This window comes from Grampus griseus, assembly GCF_964374135.1.
Source record: "Grampus griseus genome assembly, chromosome: 10".
In the NCBI taxonomy this organism is placed as follows: Eukaryota; Metazoa; Chordata; class Mammalia; order Artiodactyla; family Delphinidae; genus Grampus; species Grampus griseus.
The window spans coordinates 29447172-29468981 of NC_139004.1; positions in this window are offsets into that span (position 1 = coordinate 29447172).

Below are 21810 nucleotides of genomic sequence, written 5' to 3' on the forward strand. Positions count from 1 at the left end.
TGACCCTCTCCCAGGTATATCAGAGATGTCATTGTAGAATTGCTACAGATGAATTTCTTGTCCCAATCCTGCCTGAACAGGAAAGCTTAAAGAGGACTAATGTGGGTCTCCATGGTCAAGGAAGACAGAGCCCATAGTATCTTATGGATGATTCTTTTATCCCTCCCTCCTGTCCCAGCCTCATGACCTGCAAGACTTGATCTCTTTTCATTACCATCCCAGACCCATTCTGGCCCCAATTCAGCCCTAACCAAGCCAGGCAGCAAATCAGAAGAAGCCCCATCCCAACCAATGGGCATGTTTGGTACTAGTTTAGAATTAGTCTTGGGAGCTGATGGGAACGAGGTGAGCATTCTGTGTCCACCAAACCTCTAGCCTTAGCCTCATCCTCGCAGTCATTGTTCCCCCCTTATCCCGTTATTTCCATGGGGACGGGTGCCCTGCTCTGGAGCACAGCCCACTGACGTGAGTCTCCACCCTAACATAATATTTGTGACTGCCTCTTACGTCTACAAGTAGCTCAAAGACTCCTACTCCTCTCTAGGTGGCTTCCCCAACACTCTCATCTCTCTGCCATTTCCAAGAGGAAGAGTTCTGAAATCACAAAGTCTTAGGACAGTTGGATCTCTGCTCTGGGCAGTGAGCTTTGGACAGGAGGAGATGATGTGGGCTTGAAATTGGCCAATATTCTCTTTCTCTTGGGTTCATCATTTTGGGTGCACCCTCACTAAGAGAGAGGTGAGAGTAGAAACCAGTGGGAAGAGGACAAAGCGCCATGACTTTAGGTCTTAGATTACAGGAGAAAAATGTCTTTACAGTTCACATATGACCCATCCCAGTGCCTCAGGCATGACACCAGATAAGGACATGGGGTCAAAGTCTAGGTTAGAAATAAAGTACGTTTCCTCTGTCGCTCTCCCTCAGGAGTCTGTGGCAATGGTAAGCAGCTGATCTGGTACTAGAGGTTCATTATCTTAGAGACATTTCAATGAACACATGGTTCCAGCCAGGCATCTTCCCCTGGGTTCAGGGCATGTTTACCATACTCTTCCCCATTGCCTGGGGTCCTGCTTCTCACAAACAGAAGTTCCTGGATGCACAAGGCACCTTACCCTCCAGACAAAAAATATCACCCTTACTTAAACATTCTTGCTGCTAAGCCCCACTCACCACACTGGCATCCTAAGATGTACTCATCAACACACATGCAACCCAAGTTCAGGGACTGATTCTGTGACACACACTCAGCCATCCTCCTTCAGGACCTTGAGTTGGTTTCAAACATTCTGACAACTCCCCTCATCTGTTGCCCTATCTCGGACGTTTCAGATCACCCTGCAGCTATAATAATAGAAGTACTCGGTGCATGTGCAGAAGTGGAGCTGTTGTCTCTGAACACCGCTATGTATCTGTGTTATGTCAGAGGAAAGTAGCAAAACATGAGAAAATTACTATGCAAGTTAAATTTTCATTGGACGGGGGTCCAAGTAACAGTGTTTATGAAAGTCTTTTGAGAGACTTGATATCTTCCCTGAAGGTTTTAGCTTGTCTGCTGTTCAAAAAGAAGGATTCTCGTAAATAATATAACCCAAGTGACCCCAGGTCTACAAGCTTTGGGTATTATCTTCTGTCTAATAGTCAGATAAAATAATTCAAGTCTTTACCTTCCATAACTATGGGGAATCCAGTGCCTCTCCAGTATTTCTCAGGATTTCAACGGTATTTACAATCTTTTGGAGCTTGCCTCTACCTGCCAGCCCTAAACCCTTGCTCCTGGTTTTCCCCCAGTCATCTCTGATTTCAGCCCATGCTCCTCTCACCCGTAACACTGCCCCCAAGGGCAGATCAGCCTCCTTTTATTCCCCAAGGCAAACCCAACAATCTTGTGTGGAACAGACTTTGAAGGATTACAACAGAGGACAGGAAACAACTTAAAATTGGATATCTGATATGAATGTTAATAAAGTTGGCTGTCTTAGCCCTTCATGAGGGCTTGGATGTCCACTCTCCAAGATGGTGACTCCAGATCCGTCACAAATCAGGGCTCCTTTCTCATCATCTTTCTTGCCCAAGCCTCTGCCTGCTATTACCTCCCTTCCCCCAATGGTGAGCCCTTGGGCTAACCCAAAGGACACCGAAATTTTCACAAAAATCATGCAAAACCATTTTAGGTCTCTTTTTGACTCAAAGACATCCATATAAATAGAACAGGATGTATAATCAAAGGCTCATTAAAGTGTCTTCTTAAAAAAAGAGCAGTTCCCCACTTAGTATAAGGTCTGCCTTCCTTCTAGGAGGTGGCAACAATATAACTTTGAAAGGCAGCACCTTTCTTTCTTTGGTTCCACCGTGATAAATTAATCCAAGGATTTATTCCAATCATGGTGGAGGGATCTTAGGGTGCTTAAGGTTTTCTTAAGCATTTCCAGGTGGAGTTTAAAGGTATCCTTGTATCTGGAAGAGAGAGAGGAGACCTTACCTGCAAACCAAGATAGCCTTTGATTTGATGCATAAACGAAGAGAAGTTCAGATGATCTCATGGACCATATTCTCCCAGGCATCCCCATGTCTTAATGAGATGGGTCTACAACCTAGTGGGATGGATCTTAAAACTAGAATTCCAAAGAAGAGGACATTTTTGGAAAAAGGGGGCGGAGTAATACAAGTCAAGGAGATAGACAGCTATGTTAAAATTCACAGATCTGCTATGGAGAGGTTTCCGGAAAACAAGTGAGCGAGGGGATCAGGACAGGAGGGAGGATGTGTTGTGGTCAGAGAAGACTGTGTTCTACTGGAGGGCACGGACGGTGCCACCCAGATGCAGATAATGGGAGGTGCCAAGAGCAGAGTGCCAAGAGAAAATGTTGGGAAGATCTTAAAAAGGAGTGGGGAAGCAGTTATCGCTGTGATGGAAAACCATCTTTTGATCTCAAGTGAAAGGAAAGAGGGAAATGCCTCAAGTAGATTGAATGGTTAATTTGGGGGATTTATTTAATTTTAGCCCCTGGTACTGATTCCTATATCCCTTTTAAATAGTAGAGGACCTGATGTAACTTTAAAGAAAATTAAAAGTTGGCCTAGCTTGAAGTCATTTTTAAGAAATTTAGTATCCATTTAAAGACAAAGAATCACAGAGGAGAGAGTATAAAGTCTGTTGCAAATGTGTGCATTCTGACTAAGACTAATATAGATCTCAAGAAATCCCCTGTCTTAACTCAATACAACACAGCCTTCTTGTGGTTTCTGCTCCTTCCCCAAATGATATTAGAACCACCCACGTCAGAGTGTGGAAGCAAGAGGTGCAAGAAGCAGGATATTAGCAGAAGGCATGGGATCAGCTTGGGGATATTTGGGCATCCTTGTGAGCATTTGGTGGCTTGTTAAGCTCCAGGAATTGGCTGTGCTTTAGCCTCCTGCCTTTCTGTACTGAGCGCCAGATCAGCTGGCTTGCTTTCCTTATCTAGGGTCACCCTCTTGGTGTCTCAGATCCTTTGTGTCACTCTCTTAGTCAAATGAAGGATCTGTATGGTTTAGAATTCGTCTGCAAATAGGAAAAGAACCTAAGTAGCAAGCCAATTCCATGAGCAGCTCTAACGCTTCACACAGGATGGTCACATGGAAAGTCCCAAGTATCCCTTTATTCAATAGCGGTCAAGTGATGTCTCCACCTGATTTAAAAAAAAAAAAAAAGGTAATGCAATTGAAATAAATCAGTATTCTTACACAACTCAGAATTGTATTTTAGAAGTAGAGACGAAAGATAAATGGTAAATCAAACATGAATATCATGTGAATATACATACAGAAGAAGAGTATCAAGGAGGTCATAGTCCTGACAGAGTGACCAGCTGTTCTGGTTTGTGTAGGACTGAAGGGATTCCCAGGACATGGAGTGTTCGGTGCTAAAACTGGGAGAGTTCTAAATAAACCAGAATGGTTGGTCACCCTGGTCTACGATGAGTGAGGTTAGTGACAATGCAAGAGTCAGAAGAGATTTTTTTGTGTGGCCAGCACAGACTAACTGAACAGTCAGAGAGAAGCCTAGGAGCTGATGTCCACGCTGTATATTTGAAGGATATACTGAAAGTAGAGTGCTCAGACCCCTGCTTTGCTTTTGTTCTGTCTGGAAAGAAGAATGATCTTCAGGCCAAGAAGAATAAAAGCAAAACTGGTTAAGGGTCTACCAAAGCTCAAGATGGATGTAGAGTTAATAAGAATTGACCCAGCTGTTTGAAATGAAATCAAGAGTGCTAACCCAGGAACTTTGAACCTGAAAGAAACAGCAATAGAAACTACCAAATCCTGTGGACAGTATTTAGAGTTCTCAAACTTGACTGTGCTTGATGTCCTCCTGGAAAGCTTGTTAAGGACGCAGCTTCCAGGGCTCCACCTTCAGATAATCTTATTCGATGGGTCTCAAAGTTGGGGGTCTGCAGTCTCAATAAACACACCAAGTCATTCCCCTAAAGGTGGACCTTTAATGTCCACTCTTTGAGAAACACTCTTTTAAAGAACACTGGTGAGCAACCAATTGGTGAGCAAACAGTTGGTCAACACCAACAACTGGTGGACAAACAAACAAAAAAGAAAAGATTAGAGATTTAAAAAAAAAGAAAAAATACATATATGGATGTCTATATGTGCATGTAGGCACACATACATGTTTAAATTTCAAATAAGAAATTTCTAAGGTGGATTTCACAAATCCATCTTAATGAGCAGCTTAACGGACCACTTGCAGGTCCTGTCAGATGCAGGCGATGCCTCTCCGGAGGACAAAGCAGCTGGTACTGGCAGAGGCCACACTTGGTCCTCTGATGTACAGACTCTCTAGAGACATTTGGGCTGAGCACTCTTCAGAACCATCTGTTTGGAGTCAATGCCTCCACCCAAAGGAATGAACTTCAAGGTAAGAACTGAAGACACCCTGGACAACCAAAGCTTAATATATTATCACTTGGGTGTATTTTTGTCATCAGCGGGCCAGACAGTTGCAGGTATGCAAATCAGAGTTCTGGAAACCACACCACTGAAAATGTCTGGGCTGGAACCTCATCTCCACCCAGACAGCTTATATTCTAATAATGGCACTTCCTTCCTATCTGGTTGCTAATTCTCTGAGATGCAAACAAAAAAGAAACAAGAAAAAAAGAAATGATCTGCCAATTAGCTCTACGGAAAAATTCCTCCAATTAAGTGAAATAAGTCAGACAGCGGAAGACAGATACTGTATGACATCACTTATATGCAGAACCTAGAAAATACAACAAGCTAGTGAATATAACAAAAAAGAAACAGACTCACAGATGTAGAGAACAAATTAGTGCTTACCAGTGGGGAGAGGGAAGGGGGGAGGGGCAAGATGGGGTGGGGGATTAAGAGATACAAACCATCATATAAAATAGGCTACAAAGATATATTGTCCAACACAGGGAATGTAGCCAATATTTTACAATAACTATAAATGGAGTATAATCTTTAAAAAGTGTGAATCACTATACTGTACATTTGTAACATATAATATTGTACATCAACTATACTTCAATTAAAAAAAAAAGAAAATTCTCCCCAAATTAAGATTTGTATCTCTTCTTAACTTTGGTTTCTGAAATAATAGCTAATATGTACGTCATGCTTTATTTCTTAACTAAGTCCTTTATGCATGTTATTATGTCTTTATTCTCCCACCAGCCCCATGAAGTAGGTAGGACGGAGAGTTTAATGACACCTGGGTCCTCTAGGCTGAGAAGGGGCAGAGCACAAATAATCAGAGCTGACACTCAACTCAGTCTCCTGATTGCAAATCTGAAACCACAGCCCTCTGAACTGGACAATCATCCCCTTAAATCCTTCGGGGAAAAGGGGAGAAGTGCAGATTACTTAATGAGCTAATTCCTCCATTGAAGAAATGGCTCAGACAGTCGTGGCTGTTCTCCTGATCACCGTTATATTTGTGTTTGCTTTTCCTTAAAATTAACTTCATTATGTTCCTGAGTGGCGGATGCCAATGCGTATCTGCAGGGAATTACAATTCTGGGCTGGAAGGAAGCTCCCTCTTGGACGCCTTGCAAGACCCATCAAAGAACCTGATGGAAATTGAGCCTGTCATTAATGAGACAGGGCAATTTGGCACAGAGAAAACAATCTTCTAAAATGACTGTGTCAGCAACCTCATTGGACTCCCCACTGAAACAGAGCAGGGACCTGTTCCCAGAGGGCAGGGGCCACGTGGTTACACATTTATATGCTCCCTGGTACCAAGCACAGTGCCACAGGCAGAGTGGGTGCCCAGGAATGTCTATGAGATGAACAATTCAGGATGGTTACATGATTTGTGAGCTAGAAAGAGTTGCAGAGAACAGAGCCAAAGAAGAATAAATTAAGGTCTGAGGGTTTTCTTCCCAGCTCCAGCCTTGTGAGAGCATTTTACTCTTCTTTCTCACGGGTAAAGTGCTTTAGTGAAGAATAGGACAAGCTAAGCATTTATTTTTCAATAATCTATACAAAATCTGCCAGAGGTGCGTAGGCAAGCAAAGCAATTAAACCACTTTAACAACAGAGGGGAAGCAGTCCAAATCCAAAACCGAGAATCCTAGCTAGGAGAAAAAGCAGTTTAGCTCACTTCCCTTTGTAAAACGATCCCACTGGCTAACACAAGGTTGACTATGCTTAAGGGTTAAATGCATTACCAGCTGGCAAACAACCTTCTGGAGAGAGAAAGAGGAAGCAAGAGAGGCCAATGCTTCAGAAGTAACTTACTTAATAAAAATCAACTCCCCCTCGTATTTCTGACACCACCGGGCAGTCACACCATCCTGCCTTGGGTCACCAGACTTGGCTCCGTGAAGCCAGAGGAAATTATAGAAATCCATCATGGCTGAGTTTTCTGAACTGGTTATTACTCGCTGCTTTTTATCTTCCAAACGGTCCCTAAATTTAATTGCTTCATTGTAATGGATTAACCTCTGAGGTCCACAGTAGCACTCATATTGTGTTCAAAGGGAAAGTTGCAGTTTCTGAGCTCGGTGGAGGAAGTTTCATGAGACCAAAACGTCCCTGCTCAGTTCTGGGTAACTCTGACAGTCACTTGTCTGCAGAGGTCACACAGAAGTCCAGGCAAGGAGTAACCCCAAGAAGACCTTTATTTGACCTAAAGGAACCAATGTATGCCCTCCAAGCTGATTTCAAGATGAAAGAGGAGTGGACAGTGACCATGGGGATTGTCACTCTGCAAATAGATATTAAAAACACTTGGGCTTCCCTGGTGGTGCAGTGGTTAAGAATCTGCCTGTCAATGCAGGGGACACGACTTCGAGCCCTGGTCCGGGAAGATCCCACATGCTGCGGAACAACTAAGCCCATGCACCACAACTACTGAGCCTGCGCTCTAGAGCCCATGAGCTACAACTACTGAGTCTGCGTGCCACAACTACTGAAGCTCACATGCCTAGAGCCTGTGCTCCTCAACAAGAGAAGCCACCACAACGAGAAGCCCGCGCACGGCAACAAAGAGTGGCCCCCACTTGCCGCAACTAGAGAAAAGCCCTCACGCAGCAATGAAGACCCAATGCAGCCAAAAATAAATAAATGAATTAAATTTAAATTTAAAAAACGCTGGTTTTCGGGGAGGATTAGACACAGGTCCTACTCTCCTGCTTCATTTATGCCTCTACCTCTTCGGGACCATTCCCATCATCAAGCAAACAGGCTCTACTATCTCCCATCTATAAAAAGGTGCCTCTCTTGGCCCCAGAATCTTTGCTATTCTTTAAAAACAAAATTCTTACAAGTATAACTTACACTCCCCTCCCACTCAAACATCTCTTAACAGTGACCAACAACCCTCATGGAGTCAGGTTCCATAGATACTTTTTTTGGTTCATCTTCATCACCTTGGCAGCGATATTTGATACAGGGAACTGGTCCCTACATCTTGAAACATTGCTCCCTCCTAGATTCCATGAAACCCACCATCCCCAGGTTTTCCTCCTACCTCTCTGGCCGTTCGTTCCCATGTCCCTTCTCTGGTTCTACTCCTCCTACTTACCTCTCAATGTCAGGATTTTCCCCTGGGCCCTCTTCTCATTTCTCTCTATCCTTCTTTCCTAGACTTTCTCATCTGTCCCTATGGCTCTAAATGCCATCTGTACACTGATGACTCTACAATGTACATCTCTAGCATCTGACTTCTTTTCTGAACCTCAGACTACTATAGTCATAGTTTATCCGGCCCAAATTTAAATTCTTGAGGATTCACCATTTCAGGAAATGAATCCTACCCCTCTTTACCTCTAATCCACTGGCCTGTCCCGTCGCATCTGCTTCAAAATTATATCTCATTGGGTTCTGACCCAGGGATTAGAGCAAAGGAGAAGTCTTCTTAGAGAATCTGGAAATCATGTTCAATTTTCATATATGTGTTGGAATTGGAAAGGCAAAATCAAGAGGGGTTGGGCGTGGAGCAGATAAATCTGGCTTGAGTTCAGGGCCTGTGAGTACAAAGTCTGGGAGACAAACTTGGAGAAAACAGCATACTGCAGTGGTCACTTTTGCAGTGTCCATAGCCAACCCTTCCTCCTTCTTTCATTCAACCCATTTCTTCCACAAGTATTCTTCCACGATACCTTCTGTGTGTGCCAGACACAGTCCTGGCAGCTGGGGGCATAAGATGGAGAACTAAGGGAACACAACCCCTGCCCAGATGAAGCTACAGCCAAGTGAAGGAAATAGATATTAACAAACACAGACAAATGCTGTATTTCTTTGATTCTAGAACATTATCAGTTGTAAGAAACACTACTTCACCAAAGGTATATATAAGCTGTAAGATGCAGTCCCGTTTAGAAGCCTTAACATGTTGGGGAGGAGATATGGCACATAATTGTATAATTGTGAGACATGTTATGAAGAAAAAGTACAAAGCACTATGGGAGATGATCACAGGGTGTAGGTGGGACTAATCTAGACCGTGGGAGTCATAGAATCCTTCTCGAAGGAGTGATATTCAAGTTGAGGTATCCTTCCTTGAAATTCCCTTTGACTTCCATGTCACTTTGAGGAGTCACTGGAGCCTTAGGTGGTAGATAGTTTTGACATAGGGGCACCTCCATCGTATTTACAACAAATTTCTTTTTAAATAATGTAAGGACATTTTAACACGTTCTCTTCTCATATGTTTGAAGAGACAGAGCATCATTTGATGATAAAGCAAGAGAAAGTTCTGTGTCCCAAGCCCATGCTTGGGCTTCATCATGCCAGGTAGTTCACTTCATAGGGATGGTCTGAGCAACAAGGATGAGAAAGAACAAAAAACTACAAAATATAAATGCCCACATACACAATCAATAATAATATAACAACAACGACAACAGGCCATGCAGGACCAACCAACCATATCTTCCTAGTGTTGTTGGTTGATGACCCCTCAAACCTATTTCTCACTCATATAATGATCAGCAAAACCCCAAGTGTGACTCTGCCTAAGACTTTTCCTCAGTTCCCTTCAAACCCACATGGACTTTGAGGTAAATCTAATCCACATGTTTCTGATTCATTTACACTTAACTCATCAAAATGTTGTTTTCTAACAGCTATTTGATGACCAAGAAGTCATTCTTAAAGCTCTTTTCTTAGAAATAGGATGGTGTGGTTTGCCAAGACAAAAAAAGGCTGAGCCCCCAAAGGTTTAAATTCGACTTGAAACTAAGAAATGGTGAAGTTTGGGCCAAATCTGGTCCAATGCTTTCTCATTATTCTTAAGAACCTTCCTGCCCCAGTTGGTTTTTCAATTCTCAGTTCAGTGTGAAAATGCTTGGACTAGGCAGGGTTGCTGGTCCAGGATGGCCTTCGAGATGAATTTGAACTAAAAAATAGAATGTGTTCAAAAAGGATGTTTTTCTGTTGGCTCATTTTCCCTCCCTTGAAATTCCCTTTACCTCCATAATTTACAGTAAACCTCTTGTCAGATAAATGGCAGCTCCTTGACTCACCCTGGGGTGCTCCCCCTAGGGTCGGGCTACTCATGGTACTTGCAACCACTGCTTCTTTCTTCGTTTCCCCTTCTCAATGAAAGCTCTGTGTCAAAGCTTTCAAGAAAACAAAAATCCTGGAGCATGAAGAATTTCATGGCCCTGCAAAGAAACAGAAGATACGTTAGATCAAATTTAGGCTGATAAACTCACCAACTCCCTTTAACTTGACTTTAATTGAAATGACCCTTGTAAGGAGGACTAAAAATAAACACTCATTCATGGTTTTGCTCTGGAATCACATAAAATCGACACGAATACACTACTTCTGGTTTACTGTAGCTTCTCAAGACACCCTGCCCAGATGGATTCGATTCCTGCCATTTGGAATTAAGACAAACCTTTAGCAGCCCTCACAAGCATAGAAACTCTGATCTTCCTCCATGTTTGTTTCTCTTTGGGCAGCTTCCAGACATGGGCCATTGGACACATGATACACTAGTAAGATGAGTTTATGAATTCTCTCTGGTGAAGGAGCAAACTGTGTAGTCTGGCAGCAGTAACTAGGATACAATAAATGTCCAAAAAAATATGTGTTGAATTAATCTCTATCAACAAAACTCAGTGGGTCTACAGACCTAGTGGAATAGAGAAGAGGAAGCATATTCGTACTTTGCAAAGCAAAAGAAGAAATTGACCATGTAGGAAGGGAATGAAATGAGGAGAAATGCAGAGAGAAGGTACCTAGTTAAGTCATTCTGCAACCCCAGCCATTGGTTTTTCTCCCGATATCATATATGTATATAAAATGTGTACACACACACACACACACGCACACACACACAAATGGAATACTACTCAACCATAAAAGAGAAAATCCTGAGATTTATGACAACATGGATGGACCTTGAGGGCATTATGTTAAGTAAAATAAATCAGACAGAGAAAGACAAGTACTGTGTGATTTTATTTATATGTGGAATCTAAAAAACAAAAAAACAAACCCCATCAAACTCATAGAAAAAGGGATCAGATATGTGGTTACCAGAGGTGGGAGGTAGCATGCAGGAGAACTGGATGAAGGTACAAACTATCAGTTACAAGGTAAATAAATCTATCAGGTCAAAAACTATCAGGTCAAAAGGTACAAACTATCAGTTACAAGGTAAATAAATCCTGGGGATGTAATGTACAACATGATGACTATAATTAACACTGCTGTACAGTATATTGGAAAGTTACTAAGAGAGTAGATCCTAAAAGTTCTCATCACAAGGAAAAAACTTTCTTCTTTTTTTTTGTATCTTTATGAGGTGACAGATGTTAACTTATGGTGGTAATCATTTTACAATATATGGAAGTCAAGACATTATGCTGTACACTGTAAACTCATACAGTGCCATAAGTTAATTACATCTCAATAAAACTGAAAGATAGATAAATAAATAAGTAAATAAATGCCAGAAGTTACAAAATTTTAAACACATATATTTTCTTTTATTGAAGTAGAGTTGATTTACAATATTGTGTTGGTTTCAGGTGTATAGCACAGTGATTCAGTTATATATAAAAATATATATATAAATATATATATATATATATATATTTTGAGGATTGTTCCCTGTGCTATACAGCAGGTCCTTGCTGGTTATCTATTTTATACATAGCAGTATGTATATAAACATATATATATTTTATATGATGTAAAAGTTTTTGTCTTTTACTGATATCAATAAATATAGATGGGGCAAATTAAACAAAGCTATAATTAGTGATAAAAGTGTGGGAGAAATATCAGGTCTTGAAATGGGACAAAACGAATCAAAGTCTATCAATAAACTCTCATGAATTTTTATAAGTTTGTGAATTCTTTATGGAATGTGACTGATATAATCTCTGTCAAAAATATATGTATATATACATACATGTATATACAAAATATATATATATACGTATATATACATATATAACACATACATACATGCACACACACACACACACAGCCCCATCCCCAGTGAAGGAATATAGTGATTTATGCTATATATCTGTGTATATAACAAGTTTTACTTAGGCTAATGGTGTTTAAGGAGGAACAAGTAATTGGAGATTTAATTAATTAGAGACATGCACTCATGTCTATTGATAGTTTGAATCATATATTTTGGATAGTTTAAACCAAACTATACAATACATTTATTTCTCCAAAGATACACTTAAAATTGCATTAAGACAAAAAAATCATACTCAAGCCAAGAAATTCAGAATAGAACTATAAACAGACCTTTGAATAATGAATGTGCAATCCGATTATAAATTTAGTGTATGGCCCAGAGCCTCTGTTCACCTGTCCTGTTCCTTAGGAATTAATTGCTCACAGCACATAGCTCATAGCTAAGCACCTTAACAGGTAATTGAAAAAAGGCCTGACTCTTGACCAAGTTCAGTTAAGCCAAGTTAAGCCTTTATCTGTATTTCTCTCACGTACACGCACACACGCACACACCACAGAGACACTCACATCTGTAGTTAGATTAATGCCTCATTTATCTGACATTATTGTTAGTACATTTCCCAAATAAATAAAGCTCATCCACTGAAAGTTATATGTTTTAATTGGAATCACAAAACTTTCTAAAAGAAAATACACACTACTCAAACTTCTTAAACATAAAATTCTCAATATAGTATAAACTGTAAGCAATGAGTCATGATGGTTCTAATTATGAACATCAGTCATTTTACGGGGCCCTCAGACTCTGTTAAGGATTTTTTAGCAATCCTCAGGCTATTTATTATTTTTAAACTGCATTCTGAACGGCTGAGGCAGTGAGACCTCTCCCCGTCCTTCAGTGCCGTGCATTTGATGGTAAATTTTGCCTTCAGAATAAAACCTGAGGGTTGATCTCTGAAGACAATAGGTGTTCTGCTTGGGAAGGATACAGGTGAGGTTGAGTTTGAGATAGTATTAAAATAAATCGTTTGGTAACTCTAGCCATCACTCCCATTCGATTCTTAGGGACACAAACAAACAAAAAAATCAGCTCCACCCAGGAGTAAAACACAGTGAACGTTAACATCCCCAAATGGAAGTCCTCTTTATTTTGCTTCTTTTGGGTTGCCCAGCCTGCCCATGCAGGGTACCCCATATGGAAACATGTGCCCTGCCCACGTAAGCAGAGTAGGGAGGCTGTCCTCTTGTTTATGGGAGGGGACCGTTAGGCAAACAGTCCTGTACAAAAGCAGGGGAACCCTAAAACCAAGGATCACCCAATGTGGAAGGAAAGCTGATTCCATAACAGGGAAGGATCAGGTGAATAAAGAGATCAACTGTTATTCAGAGAACAGAAGTGACATTTAAAAATATATATATAATTAGTATTTGCAGAGAGTTTTAAGAAGAGAATGCGTTCAGAAATGGAACAAGAAGGAGTTCCTGGAAATTAAAACATAATAATTTTCAAAATATAACAGTCACACTAATAACAGAACCAAGGTAGTTGTCTGGAATCTATAACTGGGCCAACATTCCATAATATAGAGCAATACAGCAAAGAGATAGAAAATGTGATAGGAAAATTAAGAGACCGTGGAAGAAAAATCTACTAAATCCAGTCTATGTCCAATAAGAGTTTTAGAAGGAGAGAACAGAGACAAGGGAGAGGAGAAAACAATCAAAGACAGGAGGGAAGGATAAATGTTCCCTGAGCTGAGGAATGATAAGAATCTCCAGACTGGAAGGGGCCCATAAAATCTCAGAAGTATGCCTAAAAAGATCCCACCTAAAGGTACAAGAGATTGCAGGATTGTGAAAAATAAAGAGAAAGGCTTAAAAGCTTCTGAGTGCAAAAGCAGTTTTTATAAGGGAATTTAAATCAGAGTGACATCAGACTACGGTTACAGTAGATGCTAGAAATCAATAAGGCAGTACAAACACAGAGTTTGGAGACAAGTAGGGACCCAGAAAATGCACCTGTGTATCAAAGTAATCTGGGGGCTGACACTGCTAGTTTCTTGCCTTATTTACCATTTTCTTAGGAACGGGGATATCAGTGTACCCAGCTAAAATTATTCACATCACCAGACTCCCGTGACGCTAAGAGTGAGCATATGACCCAGTTCCGGCCAATGAGCGTAAGCAGAAGCTGATAACTGGAACTTCCTGGATAGGTTTTTCAAAGGAACAGAGTCAATAGCCTGATTTTTTTTGTCCATTTGTCCCTTTGCTCTTCCCCCTGCCTGCTTCTCAGAATGTGGACTTGATGCTTGGAGGTTCACAACCATCTTGTGACCAAAAGGACCACAGTTTACATAATAAAGATGCTAATAGAGAAGGGTGGAAAAAGCCTGGATCCTTCAGGAAAAATAAAATCATAAAAGTATTAAAAGAAATGCGGGGCAATTTAAAAAAATCGTTTTGGAGGAGAAAGGACCATTCTAAGTGTGACAGAAGATGCAGACGCCGTAAAAAGAAAGATTAATATATCTGATAAATTAAAACTTTAAAATTACAGTACAGGAAAAAGAACCTCATAAAAAGTCAAATAATTAAAGACAAACTGTGAAAAAAAAAACATAGCTGCAACTCTTATCATAAAAAGACAATGTCTTCAATATATAATGAAATCCATACAAATTGGTACAGAAAAAAAGACTTGACTCAAAGAGAAAAATAGGCGAAAGATAAGAACAGTTCACACGAAGAACCTAGGGGTAAGACAGGAATAAAGACACAGACCTACTAGAGAATGGACTTGAGGACATGGGGAGGGGGAAGGGTAAGCTGTGACAAAGCGAGAGAGAGACATGGACATATATACACTACCAAACGTAAGGTAGATAGCTAGTGGGAAGCAGCCACATAGCACAGGGAGATCAGCTCGGTGCTTTGTGACCACCTAGAGGGGTGGGATAGGGAGGGTTGGAGGGAGGGAGACGCAAGAGGGAAGGGATATGGGAACATATGTATATGTATAACTGATTCACTTTGTTATAAAGCAGAAACTAACACACCATTGTAAAGCAATTATACTCCAATAAAGATGTAAAAAAAAAAAAAAGAACAGTTCACAGGCAAAAGAATACTATCACCCTTGTATGAAAAGATGTTCAACTCATAAAAAGATTAATGTAAACTAAAACTATGGTGAAATACCATGTAGATATAGTCTTGTTCAAACTTGTATATTCATAAAATATTCTGGACAAATAAGTAGGAAAATTGTTCCTGGAAAGAGGAAGTAGATGACTAAGAGATAATGATGGTGGAACACTTACTTTTCACCATATACCTCCTTTTATAAATTAAACGTTGTATTTTGAGGTAATTGTAGGTTCACAGGCAGCTTTAAGAAATAATACAGAGGATCCTTGTATCCCTTACCTAGAGTCCCCCAGTGGTAACAATTTACGAAACTCTAGTACATTATCACAACTGGGATACCGACAGTGATACAGTCAAGACAGAACATTTTCATCACCACCACGGGATCCCTCTTGTTGCCCCTTTACAGCCACATCAACTTCCCTCTCACCCACAATCCCTCCTCAGCCCCTAGCAGCCACTAGTGGACATTTCAAGAATGTTACACAAATGGAATCATATATTATGTAACCTCTTCGAATTGGCTTTTTTCACTGGCATAATTCTCTGGAGATACATCCAGGTTGCTGCATGTATCAATAGTTTGCTGTTTTTATGGCTGAATAAGTTTCATGGTATAGCTTTCACTCATTGAAGGATATAGGGTTGGCTTCCAGTTTGGGGCTATTTTGAATAAAGCTGCCATAAACTTTCATGTACAGGTTTTTGTGTGAACATCAGTGGTTTTTTTCACTCTGGGCTAAACGCCCAAAAGGGTAACTGATGTGTGGTATACTAGTTGCAGTTTTTCTAAAGAAATTGCCAGATTTGTGGCTGCACCATTTTACATTCCTACCCCCAGTGGAAGAATGATCTAGTTTCTCCACATCCTCTCCAGCATTTGGTGTTGGTATTTTTAATTTTAATTTAACTGATATATGTTTAGTAATATCACATTGTGGTTGTAACTTGCATCTTCCTAATGGCTAATGATTGTTGAACAACTTTTCAGGTTCTTATTTGCCATTTGTATATCCTCATTGGAGAAATGTCTCTTCCTGTCTTTTGCACATGTTTTAATTGGATTTTACTTTATTTTTAACTGTTGAATTTTGAGAGTTCTTTATATATTTCAGACACTAGGCTTTTGCCAGATATGTACTTTGTAACTATTTTCTCCCTGTCTGTAGCTTCTCTTTTTATTCTCTTAACATGGTCTTTTGCTGAGCAAAAGTTTTGAATCTTAATGACATCCAATGTATCATTTTTCCTTTTGTAAATCATACTTTTGGTATCAAATCTAAGACTCTTCTCCTAGCCCCAAATCCTGAAGGTTTACTTCTATGTTTTTTTCTAAAAGTTTTATAATTTTACGTTATATACTTAAGTCCATTATTCATTTGAGATATTTTTGTGTAAGATGTGAGGTTTAGGTCAACTTTCTTTTTTTGGAAGGGGCCATGGATGGCCAATTGTTCCAGCAGCATTTGTTTAAAAAGATACCCTTCCTCCTTCGAATTGCTTTTGCACCTTTGTCAAAAATCAGTTGGGCATATTTGTGCCCATTTCCCTAATGGCTTTCATTGATGTACATGTCTGTCACTCCACCAGTACTACACAGTCTGGATTACTATAGCCATAGGATAAGTCTTTAAATCAAGTAGACTGATCCCTCCCTGTTTATTTTTCAAAATTGTTTTAGCTATTCTAGTTCCCTTGCATTTCTGTATAAATTTTACACTTGATCTGAGCCAAAAGGCCAAGAAGTGATTCCATATGAATTTTAGAATAATCTTCTCTATATCTACAGAAAGCCTTCCTAGGATTTTGGTAGGGATTGAATTAAACCTGTACCTCAATCAATTTGAGAAGATTCAACATGTTTACTATGTTGTCTTCTTACACATGAACATGATATTTTTCTCCATTTATTTAGATAATCTTTGATTTCTTTCATTAGCATTTTGTAGTTTTCAGCATACAATTTCTGAACATGTTTTGTTAGGTTTACATCTAAGTGTTTCATTTAGTTTGAGTGATTTAAATGGTATTGTATTTTTCATTTTGTTGTCCATGTACTCCTTTTTAGTGTATAGAAATACAATTGATGTTTGTATGTTTATCTTGTATCCTGCAGGCTTGCTGAAATTATTTATTAGTTCTAGGAGATTTGGGTTTTTTTTGTAGATTCCTTAGGGTTTTCTACATGGACAATCATGTCATCTCCAAATAAGAACAGTTTTATTAATTCCCTTCCAATCTGCATGCCTTTAGTTTCTTTTTCTTGCCTTATTTTACTGGCTAGCACTTCCAGAACCATGTTGAATAAGAGTGGTAAGAATGGACATTCTTGTCTTGTTGTCACTCTTGGGGGGAAAGTGTTCAGTCTTTCACCATTAAATATAATGTCAACTGTAGTTGAGGTCTTTATTAAGTTGAGGAAGTTCCCTCTATTCCTATCTTTCTGAGAGTTTTTATCATGCGTGAGTGTTCAATTTTGTCAAATGCTCTTTCAGGATCAATTGATAAGATCATGTGATTTTCTTCTTTAGCCTGTTAATGTGATGAATTACATCGATTACCTTCTGAGTATTGAAGCAGCTTTGTATCCCTGGGAGGTACAAATGACAAGGATTATTAATGCAAATAGGTTGTGGTATCTTTGAGCCTCACCTAAAGTGTTCTTTCTCTGAGCTCCACCACACTTTCTCTCCTGCTGAAGAGGTTATCAAGGCTGGCTGCAGTGGACACCGATCCAGCCAAAGATCGCCAGGCCATGGTCCCAGCAAGTATCACAGGGAAGTAAGCATGCCAAAGAAGAGAGTGCTGTGGAGGCACCAGGCTGCAGGGAGGAGGAGTAAGGAGGTATGCCCACCATGACAAGTTAGCTGCCTGCAGAGCCCAATGGGATATCAGCCTTCAGCTGGCCAACAATTGCTACTTGAGAACAATGTGGCTGATTAATTCTGACTAACTTTGCCCATAAACATGCAAAGCATGAAGGGAGTATGCATCCAGCAATCAATGGAATGCAGTACTTGGGCAGAGACACTCCCATCAGCTTACTTTGCCTTGCTACATTCTAAGAATATATTCTGCATTTTTATTTGTGGGGAACAAATTGTCCTCAACAAATCCCAGACTTTGTCACATTAATGTAGTGCTCAGTCATAAAAATACCCATAGACCTTGAACACGACTGATAGGCTCCAGTAATGCATCTGTGAAAGATGAAATTTAGAAACTCTTCCTTTTAGCCCAATGTCTGTATAACAGTTAAGCTGCCTGGAGAAAATAGGCAAGATTTTGTGTGTGGAGGATCTCTCTCTGCACCTAAGACCCCAAGGGAAGCCAGAAGATAGAGTCAAATCTCCATTTAGAAGCAGAGGCCATCTGTAAATCTACTTCTTTCACAGGAGTCATCTAGAGAGGAATTATATATGTCTAGTGAAAGTGGGAAAACATTGTCCAGCATTTTAGATGGAAAGGGTTCCATTTTTTGTCTATTTTTTCTTCCTTAGATCAGTATTTCTCAAACATGTTTCATTATATCTCCCTCTAAGGCATCTTTTAGGACATTTCTTTCCTAATTGTCCCCCTGCTTCCATGAAATTTGGATACCACAGATATATTGTTTAGTTTGATGGGTAAGGTTGAGTTTTGGGGGGCCAAAGTGATTGTAATATCTAATTCTCTCCCAACCAATTTTTCCCCCTGGGGAGCAATACTGCCTTAAGAATACATATCTTAGATAAATGAGTATTTAAATTCTTCACAAAAGCAGAAGAAAGGAATATTCTAAAACCACTTTTAAGGCTGCTCCCATATACTGTCCTCAGAATTGCAATGACAATTATTCTCCTTTATCTGGATTCAAGTATACATACTTTAGTCCAGAATCAAGTAAAAAGAAATTTATTATAATCAAAGAAATGTCAGGGAAGTCAGCTTTGGGAAGTCAGTTTCAGAAAGTCCTAAAAGACTGGGAAAGTCATGATCAGGCAGCTACCTTCTCCTTAACCTAGTAAGTTCTAGGTGAAGGCTCCCACCTTCTTTTGCCCAGAGCTGTGTGTCTCCTGCAAAATCCAAATGCCTAAATCCTTCGTCCACGCAACCTTCCAACGTTCCTTCACTGTTATGTTAAGGATGAGGGGTAATAGAGGGTGAGTTATATGGTACCATTTATTGCAATATTTGATGGCTGGACTCAGATGAGATGTTTAAGTGGACAAGCTTTACTTATGACATTATATAAAACCTGGCGTTATGTCTTGGACTCAGAGTCCAGCAGATTTTTGGTACATGAACCATGACATAGTTATCAAGGGTGGTAATGAAGTTGGGTATCTGATTCACCCACATTAAAGATGTCTTTCATTCATTTCTATTGGACTTGAGCAGCCATAACAATGATATCAGGTAGCAGGGAATCTAAAGCTGTGTGGTGGCAGCTCAGCATACCAGGGTACCAAGGTTTGCCAGGGAAGACAGTTGCTGGGTTTGAGGGCAACTCTAACAATCTCTCCACAAACTGGTTTCATGAGGAGTCTCAACTCATTGGGAGATAAACCTGACACAGTCTGCTTTATTGAGTATCTGCCACCAACCAGGCTCTGTGAACTTGCCCTTTCCCCTGGACGCCGTACTGCTAACCATAGCTGAGATGGCAGCATACGTGTCCCATCACCTTCAATTATCAAAGCAGTCTCATTTCAGCTCTGTGAGAGTCAGTGCTGTCAAGGTAAAATCTCCAATTCCGTATTCAAGGGGAACATTTCTCTTTCCACCTTCCGGACCTCAGGGTAGGCTACACTGGGAGTTCAACTGGCTTAGGCAGGGGAGGGAAAGTGAGACATGGTTTGCTCTCACACACCTCCTCCTTCCCCTTCTCCACTCTCATTTTGGGGTGGAGAGCAGAGGGTTAGAAGGTATATATACCTTCTTACGTGACTGCTCACAGTGAGCTTTCAGACTTTTCCCAACTTCATCTTGGTTGGTCCTACCTGCTGACTTGGCTCATTATCTATGAACTCAGAATGGTCAGGTGGTGGTTCCAACAGCCTTGCTGATAGGGGCTCAATATAGAGATGCTCTGCTAGGCATAGGTGGTCTCTTGAGAGATGAAGCCACCTCTTTCACTTGTCCTCCAGCCAATGGATTCACCTACTTGCTCTGATATTCCAAAATTATCAATACTTTGGTCTCTGGAAAGACTATGGCCCCAACTCCCAATTACCCTTCCCAACCCCAAATGTGGGGTCCATGACACATATAGGATCTATTTCCCATACTCTCAGGAACTATAGAGAGGCAGTCCTTGTCTCTGCCGGCAGCACACTGTACCATCTGCCCCCAGGGTTCTTTCTGCCCTTCTGGTCACCCTAGTATGGCTTCTCAAGTCTGGTGACTTGATGTCACAACCAGAGAATTAAACGTCTAACTTCTTCTACTTGCTGGACTTACTTTCAAGGAATTACATGAAAACTTATGAGGGATTCTCTTGAGGTCTCCATCCTTTGGCTTCAGAAAGTAAAACTTCCTTGGGAAGGGAAAGGGAGGATGGTTTGAGACGCTCATGGCACTCCCTCAAGTAGGAAGTCTCATTCCACCCCCCATTGCCCTCTGATATCTACTGGGAAGAGGGATGGAGAGTAGCAGGAGCCATGCCTCTTGGCAAGCCCGATGGGAGTGTCTGATCCATTAATGATGTGAAAACAGGATCTCACTCCCCCACTACATGGGTTCTTTCCAAGTCTCTTGGTTCTTTTTCTTCCACAATAATAGCTTGCAAATATGGCTTTGGGTTGCTATGCTAACAGATCCGACCACCAGTCCACCTGAGCTCAACTCTATTGCTCAGTTCCAACTACCTCAATCTCTGGGTCTCAGTGCAAATTTTCAAGAGAGGGAATCTGATTGGCTCTGCCCTGAACAGACGTTCACTACAGTTTCAACCTGATGTGAACAAAAGAGCAGGTCCCCACGTGAAAACACATCTTCATAGTCCCACTCATTCACCAGGGTCTAGGTTAGAATGATGGTATCATCACATCAACCAAACTGAGGCATTCCAGAGAGCAAGAGGTAGAGTTACCAATAATTCTCCAGGGACAATAGCATACATTGGGACTGTCCTGAACAAACTAATATATATATTCATCCAACCCAGAGGAATTGCCAAAGAAGGAAGAGTGGGTAGACAGCTGTACCAGGTACATTTATGATGTAGTGAACCACAGATTAGTCAACAAGCTCCCTGAGGGAAGGAAGTGTGTCTTGTACACCTTTATATGTTGGAGTCTTTCACAGTGTCTGTCAGATAGGAGACACCTAATGAATATCTGTTACATAAATGAAAATATAACAAGCTCCAATATCTCGGTGAAAAAAAATGTAGTTAATTTTAACATGTGAACATGGAATCTTTTTTCCTGTAAAAGGTCATATTATTCTGAGAGATACTTTATAGTCTTGCTGATCAAGTTGCCCACACAATGCAATGAGAATTTTGAAGCTTGGGAAAGTACCCCGCTTAGAATTTAGCCTAAAACATAACCTGCACCAAAGCAGCATATTTTATTTCTAATGAGACTCTTTCATTTACAACATTTGTCATTCTCAACTTTCTATGGAATTTCAGCCCTTATCTACAGGGTTATATTGGCAATCCTATGTCAGGAATTTAGGCAGAAATGTGGTCTCCCTCCCTTGTGGTTGGACACCCTCTGCTGCAGGATAATAAAACAGAGCAGAAAAAATGGA